This window comes from Antechinus flavipes, chromosome 3 (assembly GCF_016432865.1).
Source record: "Antechinus flavipes isolate AdamAnt ecotype Samford, QLD, Australia chromosome 3, AdamAnt_v2, whole genome shotgun sequence".
In the NCBI taxonomy this organism is placed as follows: Eukaryota; Metazoa; Chordata; class Mammalia; order Dasyuromorphia; family Dasyuridae; genus Antechinus; species Antechinus flavipes.
The window spans coordinates 373,755,790-373,765,868 of NC_067400.1; the positions used below are offsets into that span (position 1 = coordinate 373,755,790).

General features: G+C 32.5%; 1 pseudogene; it reads right to left on the reverse strand.

Annotated features, from left to right (window-relative positions):
• Nucleotides 1-342: 342 nt before the first annotated feature.
• Nucleotides 343-1,123, reverse strand: LOC127557251 (F-actin-capping protein subunit alpha-1-like; annotated as a pseudogene).
• Nucleotides 1,124-10,079: the final 8,956 nt, after the last annotated feature.

Genomic DNA, 10,079 nt, shown 5'->3' on the forward strand with positions numbered 1-10,079 from the left:
TCAGTGTGCTGTGGTGATGTAATTGTACTATAGTTGGCACATGTTCAGTGTTCGGTAGTGATATAATTGTATTAAAGTATTTAATTTCCTCTTTCATTCCTTCCTCCTCCTCTTTCTCTTCCTCCCTTTCTCTGTCTCTCTCCTTCTCTTTCTCCCTCTCGCTCTTCTTCTCTTTCTCCCTCTTCTCCTCCTCCTCTTTCTTCCTCTCCCTCTTCTTCTTTCTCCTCCTCTTCTTGCTGCTCCTCCTCTTTATTCTTTTTGTGTTAAAATTGGAAATTTTCACACCCAATATCTTGTATTTTTTTTTGCCAATCTTGGAGCTGAGTATTTTGTTTCAGTCAATTAGGTGTGAATGCCTGGAAACTGCCAGTGAGTGACTTTGAATATGGTATCTAACATTGTCTGACAGTTCTCACTAATAGTGATCTGATATTCATTTTTGACTTATGTTCTATGATCTTTAATAAAGTCTTTGGCAGTCTGCACATTATCAGTAACATTTATTGAATGCTATACATTTTTGTGCTTAACCAGCTGAAAACTGCTATCTTCATAGTAATGGATTTGAATCTTTAACACTCTAACCTCCTATGTGTGATAACTTTCCACTCAATCCCTACAACCATGCCAGAAGTTTTTTAGGCTGAAATTGGTGGCTCTCAAGTCAGGCAATGACAGTCTTCTGTCCATCTATAATTTTAGCATAAAGAGTAAGAAGCTATTGGAATAATGATCTTTCATATGGGGTACTTAATGCATTGTCACAGGTTCCCTCTATGTCTTCAGAACTCCACCTATGTCCTCAGGTTGGGGGGGTCTCTTGCTTCTTTCCATACGTAATCAAACTTAAATGAAACTTTATCTCTTGGATCTAAAAATTCGCCTTTATCTAGGTCATCATGTTCTGTCATCAAAACCTGACCATTCTTTTATCTTCACTGGAGTTAACCGATTCATATTATACTGGGTAAATGCACATTAAACACTTCATTAAATTCTCTTGGGGAGCATGATTGATAAACTTGGCAGCTATCCATACCTTCTCTTCATCAGAAATTAATCCTGGAATTTGATTGTCTTGGTCTGCTTTCCATAACTCTTCTTCTGAGTAACATTTGTTCATACTCTTTAATCTCTTCTATAATGAGGAATTATATTGGTCTTATATATGTCTATTAGTTATCTATGTATCTTGGATATCAAACTCTTTTTTGAGAGATCTGATACAAAGATTTTTTTTTCTGATTCAACTTCCTCCCGTCTTATTTGAGATTCCTTAATTTTGTTTGTGCAGATTTTCAATTTTATGTAATTAAAACAATTTTTAAAAATCTTTTGAAGCTGCTTTCTCTCCTTTGTTTGCTTATGACTACATCTACCCAAAGGAGCTAATGCATTTTTGAATTGTATTTTATGTAATGCATTCCACTCTTCTTTGGTAGTAAGTATGGAATCAACTTCTACATTCTTTGCATTTTAATCTCTATCCAGGTTAGTTGATGCATGTATCTCTAGGATATCTTATTAGTTACCAACTTCCTTTCAAAGGACTTTATTTTAGGCAGCTTATTGATTCTAAAGCTAAAACAATTATGGCATCTCTTATTTAAGTGGATTAGTGAAGTGTTGCCATTCTGACCTTCTGAAGCTATCTTTATGACATTTTGATTTTGGAAATATATTTATTGAGTTTATTGAATTTGTGCATTTCTTTCATTAAAACAGAGTGACCTTTGCTTAAAGGTTTTTTCAGAGAAATAGGAACCATGATCTAAGATGCATTTTTTTTTATTTAAATAGAGATATGTAACTAATTAGCATCTGCCTTCATTTATGTCTAACTTTACATTGGATGGATTCTGTAAGTCCTGTCCTAATATAGTTCAAAGGAAAAAAATCTTATTCACAGGAAAGTTTTATATAAAATAATGACAGAATATTATTTTTACTTTACCTTGAAGTATGGCTTTTGACATGTTAATAAATACCAAACTTTTTTCCATCAATAAATGTGAATTCTAAGATTGAAAAAGAGGAATATACAAAACTTAGAAGTAGATCCATCTTCAAAATTCCCAACTTATATTTCTTTGAAATATCACATAGTTCTTCTAATCTCACCAATGTAGACAATGGAAAAAAAATTTGAGGTTAATATCGCTAAAGCTTTTTCTTTTATTGGATTGATGACCAAATGTTACAACTGCATTAAGTCTGTCACTTCAAAGGAATTTTTCATTTGAGGCTACATTTTTTTTAACATATGGAAATAAATCAAAATGCAATCATCATCTTTTACTAATTATCACTAGAAATATTTTTTTCTTAGCCTTTTTTAGATAGACCTGAATTTAACAAAGATCCTGTTTCTTCAATCATTTCTTTTTCTGCAGCCCCCTGGAAGCCTTAACACAGGTATCAGATAAAAGGACTAGCATTTCAACTGATGCTTTATAATGAATATATTATCCTAGAAACCTTCTTGGCTTACCTATTGGTGTTGAATAACACCACATTTTATTAAAGATCTGTGAAATGTTTCCTGAGATCTTACATAGCCTATTCTCTTTAGACAGTAAGTTTTGCAAAATCTTCTTGGCTTTGTATAGGTGATAACAGGAAACAAGAATAATGAGATAAAACCTCTTCTTTCAGGTTTTTTAATTGAGGAACAAATTATTTCATAGTTTCTCATTAGTTATTCCCATGGATTCTAATGACAAGGTGCCAACTTTCACACTTTAAACAGGTTAATTAATCAGGTAGTAATGAAGTTGGGTGATACCTGAGTGTTGGTGTGCCGAATAATCACAGCTCCTAATAATGTGCTTAAATGTCTGTAAACCTGAGAGGATAAGTTGAAATTCAGATCTTCTCAGTTATGCATAAATAAACATGTACTAGCTAATAGGCAAACTATTTTTAATTTTTGTACTATGGATGTAATGTTTAATAACCATAGTACAGATAATGTTACATTTGGTACTCTTTTCATCTTAAAGGATCTTAAAGGAACATTGTCAAATATCAGATTTCATATTTGACAATTTTTTTGTCTATTTAAATAAAGTTATATTTTTTCTTACTGTAACGCTTATAGCCTCAAAAATGATTTTTAATTTATGTAATATTTGAAGATTATAATTTAAAAGAAGCTCCATAATAACACAAAAGAATATGAGGGTGTTAAATCAGATAAATTATCAGTAACATTGAATTAAGCTGCAAGTCATGTATTCCAGTCGATCAAAACTGTTTGTATTGTGAAGATAGAGAATGAGCCAATTGTAGGAATTACTTTGGAAAGTTACAAGTAAAAATCACAAGATTTTTAAATCCTCAAAAAGTTTAAGTTGAGATCAAGGCCTACAAAATAAAAAAAATGTCTTTGAAATACTGAAGATTACCTTGCAAAAGAGTCCCTTAAGATAAATAAATATATTTTGGAATAATTTAACTCATTTCTTTTTTAAACCAACTAAAGGTTTATTTAGTTTAAACCCAACTAAAGGGTGTGGTCCCACAGTACATTTCATTGTGTGCTTTTCCCTTATACCTTATAGTGGTACGCTTTTTGTACAGGTGAAATCAAGTTGGAAGGAATATCAATATCATCTCTGAAGTGGGGGATGGCATAACAAAATACTATAAAGCATTCAGTCTGAGTGGAATGTGTGAAAAGAGGAGGGGCAACCCCACACTCTTTACTTGAGTGATGGTAGAAGCTCATTATATCTATCAATGTATAGCTTCCAGAATTGTTTAGCACCATCATGCAAGAATTGCCTCATTTTCACCACCTTCCCTGTTCTTTGACGTCTTCCTATAATCATTACTTTGCTTAACTTAATGGTGCAAATTTGTTACCATAACCAAGATTACTATCATATAGGTATAACTTCAATCAATTGATAATTAACTCTCTGGATAATTAATTGGTCAAAAAAAGAATTATTTTAGTAAGATAGAATGGAAAACATTGGCTGAAGACTTTACTTAGGGCTTGCAAGGTTTGAGATCATTTAGCCCACAGATTCCAAAAATAAGGCTGGGTCCAAAACCTGATTTATCACAGCATCAAACTTCTAAAGCTGAAAGAAACCACAGAAACCACCTAGTCCAGGGCTTCTTAAGCTTTTTCCACTAATGATCATTTTTTGCCAAATAAATTTTTATGCTTCCTTGGGTATATTGGTATATAAAATAGATATATACATCAAATGTTTATTGCTAATAAATCATAATTTTGACCCCTTACATTTAGTTATGTGATCCCATATGGGATTGCATGTAGAGTTTAAAAAGCTTTGATCTAGTCTAAGCTTCTCTTTTTCCAGATGAGGAAAATTAGGTTTAAAGAGGGTAAATGATATACTCAAAATCCTATCATGTCTGAGGTGGCATATGAAACCAAGCCCTCTAACTCCAGAGTCAGTGTTCTGCATTGCTCTCAAGAGTTCTTGAATAGATCATCTAGAATTGATATTTGTATCCTTATTTAATTCTAAAATGTTATTCAATATATCTAAATCAATCTGACCTACCTTAATAGGTAAGAAAACATACCTTCTTTTAGATGAAATTATATATGTGTGTATATGTGAATATTTATCATATATACATATAGATAGGATATATAATTACTTTTCAAATGTATTTAGGTGCTTTTCTTCAAAGCAATATTGAAGTCAGTGTTTTCTGTCAATTCTCACTTTGTAATCATTAGGGATATCTATGGTAGAATTTTTATAATGTAGGTCTTTTTCCATTAAAGGGAATTGACATTGAAAAGGTTGGGAACCAATTATGTAGTCCAGTCCTAATCATTTTACAAATGTAGAAATAGAATATGATCATGACTGAAAAAACTGCAGAGACCTCTTTCTTTTCAAAGTCTCACTCTCTACAACCAAGATCCCAACAAGCGTTTAACCACGAAAACCAAAATTTTAACCAAAATTCTATGGATCCTAGGTAACCTAACCATTGCATTTCTCTCTGCTGGGCTCTAATGAATGGCACTTCAGATCCTAATGTACCTCCATATTTTTCTTCCTATTTACACATTTCAATTACGAGTCATGATCTTTATTCACAGTTTATTGTGGGTGACAGCCCATAATACTCAATGATGGTTGGTTAGAAAGGGAAGAAAACTAACAAAAGCACTTCACGATATTCAGAAGGAACATAATATTATACAGTTTACCTCATTCTCCTAAAAGCAGTATGTGGACATACCAAACTAACCCCCCCAGATGCTTTCAAAGCTTTTGTTTCAAAAAAAGATGCATTTTTCCTAAGTTGTAGTTGGGAAGGGGAAAATACAAACATGTATATCATTAGCACAACTGCATTCCATTATTTTCCTTTGCAAAATAAATTACATAAATGGGGTTTATATTGTTTGCTATACTTCACCCAGAGATTGGGATAATTAGGTTTCAAGAACTGAGATGTTTTAAAACACATTTAATTTACTAAAATTGGTAAGGAAGCTACTGCAATTAAAAAAAAAAAAAACAATAAACAAAAAGGGACAAAAGTTTCCTAGGCCTTGCTGGGTAATTTGGAGTGAATTTAGACTATGGCATTAGAAGTACAAAAGGTAACTAAAAATGCCATTAAATGAAATGTTCCAAGTCCAAGCAATTTCCTTCTTAACAGAAAGTAAAATGCAAACAGAGATTACTAAAACCCTGCTGTGTTTAATTTAAGTGTATGTAAGCCTTTTACTCACAGTTATTTTGTCTGGAGATAATCACGTAGATCCACAGTGGTCAGAGCTGTGAAGCGTGTGTTGTCAAAAGTTGCTCACTCTTTGATTCTCCCTCGCCTCTGTCAGCCATGGTTCACATCATGCAAGCTCAGCTCATTCATCTTCTGACAGGGTGACATTTCTGTCTCCATCCATTCAGTATTGTCACCTATAGACTGTTCACAGCAATACCAAACTATGGATGGGTCTGCATGGACATCATAACTAGGTGATATAAATGAACAGTCAAAGGCCTAAAGGTCTCTTTGCAGGCATGGGAATGGTAGCATACTAATTATATCAACATAGGGACTACTCAATAGTAAGACTATGTGCACATGTTTTCATTTCTCTGTAAAATAAGGAGTCTGAATTAGACAATTTGTAAGCTATTGTCCTATAATGAACCTGAAATTTTATGTTCTGAAATAAATCTGTATTAATGTTTACATTGAAAAGTTTGCTAATATCAAATCAAAATTTCATAAAATACTTAAATAGAAATATTTTGTCACCCATAAAATATCTTAAGATATTAAAGCCTTAGGAAAAACCTGACAGAAACATTTTCAATATTATTTTTAGGGGCACATCAATAGAACTGAACTTATCATTTAAGAGAAACTTGCATAAACAATAGACTTATATTTATATTATTAGACCATTTTACATAAAGGAGAATTATGATTTTGCATTAGATTTTTATGGTGCAACAATTTGACTTCAGGAAGAATTTATGTTTTCTAATTGAGATATATAGTAGATAGTTCTAGTTTTAAGACAGGATTTCTTTTTAAGCTAATGGGTAACTTTCTAAGAACATTGGTACTAGTTAAGAAACCAGGATTGATTTGATCAGAATGACACGAAGCTTAAGGAAAGACATATTGCAAAAATAAAATAAAAAAGACAAGAAGATTGTTGTCTTCTGACAACAATATAATTGTGAGTTAAAGTTAGAAGGTTTATTAAAGTTTATTTATTTCAATGTACCTATTTTACATAAAATTAGAATGAGTCCCAGAGGAATTCTTAATTCTTCTAGCTAGATAAAATATAAATGGAGGAATCCCAAAGATAAGGAGACCAATGACTATTTACATTGCTGTTTATATAAGGAGATTCCACATGGGTCAAACATCTGTAATGGAAATGATTTGAAAGTGAAGGTAACTCATCCAAAAAGCAAAGATAGTTCTTACATAAATGACAGTAGCACTTTTCTCCCTCACCCTATTAATTTTAACATATTCTAACAGATATCAGATATGCAAAATTGTTATTAGTCTGCATCAATTTTTTGAGAGCTTGTCCATTAAACATTTTTTTGAATGCTTATTATGTAGGTCTTATCCTAGATCTTATGTAACAAATAAAATAAGATTAAAACATAGCTATCTCTAGGGGTACAACTAAGGCCTGACAATTGGAGTTGTGTTTCAAGGCACAAAAATGTAGAGGATCCTGAGATCATTTATATTCTGTCAGCAATATAGAAACAAATAAACTAAGCACCTAGTTAGCAAGAATAATTAGACTAAGAAGTTTCCAGATGGCACAGTTCTTCCCCTACATGACTGTACCCCAAGTGAGCTTCTCTCTGTTCCTTACTCTAGTGAAATCTCCAAGTAATGGTGTAGCTCTGCTCTAGACCTATCAGACTCCTTTACAGAAATCTGAGTCTCTGCCCCACTTAGAGTTATTGACAGGGGTCTACATCTCTCATATGCTTCTTCATTTGTCTTTAGAATCAGATTTGAGAACATATTTCATGCTGCTGGCTCTTAATATGTTTCATCAAGCTTTTCCCAGGAGCCAAGATTTCTAGTTACCACTGGTTACTGCCATTGTAAACTTTATAATCCATTTTGGGAGTGAATATCAGACATAAAATACTCAATTGTATGTATGTTAACAATTTCAAAGTTGCAAAGAATTGGAAAGTACATGAAAACACAAGTATTTACATTCTAAGATTGTCTTAGGAAAAGATGAATGATTTGTTGGATTTATGTCTAATAATTATCACATGATACTGATAAAATGATACAACATTTAGAAATAGTGACAGAAGTGGTTTTTGGAGATCCATGACTTCTCCCATTGACCTTTAAAAGCTAGCAACAACTAGGCTAAAGTAGTTTTGAATAGGCCACGATGCAACAGCTAACCATGCTTTCACTAGATTGTAGGGTATTCTTAAGCCACAATGAGGACTGTGAACATGCCTTTGTCACATACAGGACAGACACAGTAATAGGAAGGGCTCCATACTGTCTGTTCCTGGAAACCTTGTTACTGAAGTACCATACAGCATCATACTTCAGCCTGGATTCTGGTGGGTAATCACCAGGGATAGCTGACCAGACAAATGTATAATGATCTTTTATTTGAATCTGGGATGGTACGAACATTTTAAAGATTATTTCCTTTGTTGTATTCTTTTACGTTTCAGGATTGTGGCAAAATTTCAGCTTAATTCAACTTTTAAAAAGTCAATCCATTAAAATTTGGTAATGGGGAAGGTTGATCTTAAAGGAGGTAATGGAAGAAAACATTAAAGAGGAAGGGAGAAGAAAAGCACAGATCCTTCACCATCCTCAGCATCCTGGCCTGTGGTTTAGGACAGTATCCACCATTCAGAACTATGAGACAATTAGAGGAAGGAAAGACTCTCAGCCAATTATGGTCAATCAGTATTTCAGCCCATTAGGGTCAATCAGTATTTTGTAGTCAAAAGAAAGATGAAAAACAAAAAAAATGTTAAAATATAATATTACATGATAAATACTTTGATAATAACAGCAGAAAGTGTTATATGAGGTTTGAGGGGGAAAGTCGATGCCAACAAGGGAGATCAGGGAATTTTTTTTCTATATGAGTTAGTATTGGGGTTTTGTTTTGAAGCAAGGATAAAGATAAAGAAAAGGGACATTTCAGGCAAAGTAAACACTTTGGAAGGAAATAAAGTGTAAGTAGTACAGTATACAGCTAAGTATACTATTCAGATTCTCATTATTTCTCATTATTTCAAGAAGGACAAAATGAGGTAAAGGCTAAAAATGAACAAGGTTCCTTATGTTATTATAGCTTTAAAATAATCTTGTATAATTTTGGTTTATTCATGAGAAACATATTTTATTATTATTATTATTATTATTGGGGATATCAGATTGTCAATAGTAGCTAAGAGAACAGAGGAGAGTGCTTGACATTTCTTAAACTACTTTAAGTAAGTGAGAAAGTTTATGAGGAAAAAGGAAAAGAAGTTATGGTTAGAAGCTGAAACTTCCCAGTTATAGATTTTGGAAATAATATAATTTTAGAGTTGATGAAGTCTAAAGTGTCGTCATGTCATTGTATGTCTAAATGAAGATAGAGAAGAAAGTTATTAGAGTAGAGGGTAAGGAAATAAGATTTCAGGTAAATAGAGAAGATATCAACATAATTTGTAAAATTCCCAAGGATGATAGCAGGAGATGGGATAGAAGGGAATGAGCCAACATTATACTTACTGAATAATAAAATAACTTATTGAATAACTAAACTTATTGAGTCTTTTGGGAGAATGCCTGAGGGGGTAAGTTTGGGGATAGTTGCCAACCAATCAAAGAAGCAAGTATTTGTTAAAATATTAATTTGAAGTATAGCAGCATCACTAACCATCAATCTATATACCTATTTTCCTCATCTATATGTAATTGGGTGATAATAATCTATTTCCTTGACAAGAGAGCATTAGAAGATTTCCAGCAGAATGTAATAAACAGTGTTCCACTATGGTCATCTTAGAAAATGCAATATTTCACTTTATTTATTGCTTGTTGACTATAAAAATATGCTTTTGATTGAGTAGAGCAAAATAGCTTTCAAGGCTGTCATCCAAAATATGTGTTTCCCATGAATAAATCAAAATTATACAAGATTATTTTAAAGCTATAATAACATAAGGAACCTTGTTCATTGATTTTCTGGTCATTAATATCAAGAAAAGCATAAAGCAGAGAGATGTAAGCACAACGAATCTGTTTATCATTGTAATGGAGGAGATCCAGTTTAGTGTCCAATATGATGAAGAATTCTTTATAGATGTGATGATCTTATATTAGAAGCATTAGATTCAGTCACTTAACCCCAAGACACTTTGGAAAATACTTAAAATAAATAAAAATTCAAAAATTGATATTATTTCACAGTTTCTAAGTCAATTTTGAGTCCTAGGATCCACTTTTGGGTTTCACATAACTGCTCTAAATGTTCCTTTTTGTGGAAGACACTATGCTAAGTGCATCAAGTGCAGGATTTCACTATCTGGTTTATC